Below are 3,247 nucleotides of genomic sequence, written 5' to 3'. Positions count from 1 at the left end.
AGAAAATTGACCAATCACAGTCGAATATGAGAAGAATAATCAACTATGATTGGTCAATTTTCTACGACTTAAGACCCTACACTTGCGACGCTGCGATGCGATCAATGTAGAATCAGCTTTAGAGCTATGGTAGGAGAATATTGGAACATGTTGAAGCATGCGACGCGAACAAATCTATAAATGTAGGTTCTTATTTCAAGTCTGTCTTAAACAATATCCTAAAATACTAATATTACTCTGTGATTAATTTATGACATCTTAAAGCTGGAATCAGATTACGCATTGAAGACTGAGATTGAAATTTGACCTAGCTCTTGTTATTTTGATTAGTCCAATTTCGATCTTCAATCTCAATCTTCAATGCATAGTTCCGGCTTAAGACTAAATTATTTTAAATACAAGAATCGACTATGAATATCGACCAATTAAATTTTAACTGTCCTATCAAATCTTTTAAAATTTCATTTAACCAATAAAATTATCAATGGCTGCGTTCGACTGGAAAAGCAGCTTTGCAACATGTTGTAACATCCTTGAATATGATTGGTTTATACATTTAGATCCAGTGAGGAACTAAGAAAAAGGCCAATCAAATTAAAGAATTTTACAACAGTTACAAAAAGCTACTTTTTCTGCTGACGCTATGGCTACGTTTACACCGTGCGTTTAGTCCGCGACCTATACAATAGGTGTCTTTGTTTAACCTACAGGCTAAACAAGGACATTTATTGTATAGGTCTAAATGCACGGTGTAAACGCAGCCATTGAAATATCCGAGATGGTACTTAAAATAATTATAAATGTAAGATTGCGTCGTAAAAATGGTCTTTAAAAATTCCCTTTTAGGGATATTTCTACAGTTGCCGAATGGAGCACACTGTGCATAACTGCCATACCTAATCCACAGCGAGAGATTCGCATCGCGATCGATCCGCTCGTCGTTGCTTGAAAGGGATAACACTGGCAAAACGAAGAACGCCAACTAACCTTGAAAGGAACGAAACCTATTTTTAATTACAGTCTCGTTCCTTCGCTCGTCTTTACGTCACATCGGAGAAGCGCCGGATCGATAATATGCAATCCGTTTGCACTTTAAGCGTGCGTTTTCCGTGCTCCTTTTTGCATTCCCTGCGAAAGGAAAACAGACGCGCTGCACACATTCGAATGAATAAAACAGACGCGTATCAAAGGTTACCAAATAAAGGTGTACAAGACGCGTTCGAGCGGAATCATCATGCCTGCAGCGTTAGGTTAAACTAAATACGTTATACATAAATTTCTCATTGTATGAAAGGGAACTTGTACCTTTATCCAACTTTTTTCCTCGTTTCCTGAATTCTGTTTCGACCGTTGGTTTACCATCAGACGCCATAACTGTTTATGTGCTTGCTTGCGTCGATTGCTTTTATCTTAGAAATAAACGATATTATGAACACTTACTAGACTTTATAGATTTGTTTATACTTCTACAGACATTGTTTATGCTTCTACAGTGCGTTACCTCTTATTTTTCTCTCATAAAGAAGATCGAGAGCACGAGACTGTTCATTTCGGAGGATATTTCATAAGAGGAATGCGATCAAGGACAATCTGCTTTTATTTATTTTTACAAAGCATGAATTAAAATGTCAACAAATGTCCAATGTGTTTGTTTTCGTTTATCAGGGACACTCAGGCGAGTCGATGATTGCTCATCAAACCACCACTCGCGAAAATAAATAGGAGGGAAACGTTCTTCAAATGAATAAAAAAAAAACGGCAACGTCGAACGACCGTTGAAAGATATTCAAATCGGAGTAACAGAATTTTTACGTAATCGTTTGCGAAGCGTAGCAATTCACAATCCCAGATGGAGCAGAAGTCATAATATTATAACGTAAGGATATTATGATCTTATTTGTCACTTATATAAATGACAAATAAAGTCATGATGACGTCTTTAGATACCATTATTATGGCCGGTATTCATAGTCGATTCTTACATTTAAGACCATTTTATGTACGGTCTTAAGACGTAGAGTCTTAAGTCGTAGAAAATTGACCGGTATTCATAGTCGATTATTCTTCTCATATTGGACCGTGATTGGTTAATTTTCTACGACTTAAGATTCTACGACCGCTACGACTTCTAATTGTAGACCCCGCATTAGACATTACTTAAGACGGTCTTAAATGGTCTTATAAAATAAGAATCGACTATGAATATTGGCTGTATAGTCCGTTCTTATTTTAAGACCTTAATTTTAAGACCTAAGATTTTAATATTTTGAAGACCACAGTCTTAAGATCGTACTTAGTTAAAATTCTTAAATATAAGATTATTCATAATATCATCAGCCTGTGACTCTGCGTTTCTACCTGGAATGCTCACAATAAATCCGACTATTGATTCGGTGGGTGAAATTATTTTATCCATATATCGACGTGGAAGCTCAAGTCGAAACCACAGTCGAAAACACAGTCGGGAGAATCGGCGAGGTCAATGTCCCCCAGCGCTTACAACCGGCTCGTAACTATTCGACGTTCGTCGTGCATATGCGATTTTTTTCCTTTGCATAATCCTATGCACAGACACACACGTATATATGTATCGATCCACGCGGCGCAGGTCATTATTAATATTAATGCCCATTCCGCGCAATTCTCTCCAATTTCCATCGTCATCAACGAAATTTTTACGTGGCAGGAAGAGAAACGCTCCCAGGAAGAGAAACGTAAATCGTTCTCCGGTCTCCCGAAACGCGTTCAACGGATACGATAAAGTCACCCGCCATTGTAACCGTTCGCGCCAAATCGCGCCGATCGCGCGCGCGAAATTCTCGAAGCGAGGGATCCCGTCGCCGCCACCGTCGCTGCCGCCGCCGCGACGTCAAGGTAAGGAAGAAGAGGGAGGGGAAAAAAAGGAATTGGTTGAGGAAGGGAGGCAAACAGGCCGTGAGAGTCGTCGCGACTCGGGGCGCCGCGTTGCGAGCCCTTGGCGCAGCGCACGAACGAATGGGCGATTTTTTTCTCGATGCTGCCACCGCCGCGCGCGCGGGGCGATCTTTTGGCGGGAATTCGTTGACGCGCTCACGGACCGGGGATTGGCGGGGGAGGGAGAGAGGTCCTCGGCTCGCGAACCGCAGCTCGACGAATCGCGTCGCAGTGTATCGTCGTCGGTCAGTTGCGGCTTGATATTCTCTCGGTAAGTTGGCTTCGCACATATACGTCGCATTTGCGCGCGTGTACGTGTATGCGTGTGTTTAGT

General features: G+C 41.1%; 1 protein-coding gene across 1 annotated transcript in view; it reads left to right on the top strand.

Moving 5' to 3' along the window:
* The first annotated feature begins 3,040 nt into the window (after positions 1-3,040).
* D1 (D1 chromosomal protein) overlaps positions 3,041-3,247 on the top strand; it is a 3,634-nt gene continuing 3,427 nt past the window's right edge. The window contains exon 1 of the mRNA XM_018460981.1: positions 3,041-3,184. The gene's annotated coding sequence lies outside the window, so the exon portion shown is untranslated. The remainder of the gene's footprint in view (positions 3,185-3,247) is intronic.

This window comes from Mycetomoellerius zeteki, unplaced genomic scaffold (genome assembly GCF_001594055.1).
Source record: "Mycetomoellerius zeteki isolate Tzet28-1 unplaced genomic scaffold, Tzet1.0 scaffold98, whole genome shotgun sequence".
Classification (NCBI taxonomy): Eukaryota; Metazoa; Arthropoda; class Insecta; order Hymenoptera; family Formicidae; genus Mycetomoellerius; species Mycetomoellerius zeteki.
This window is presented reverse-complemented; position numbering and strand designations above follow the sequence as displayed.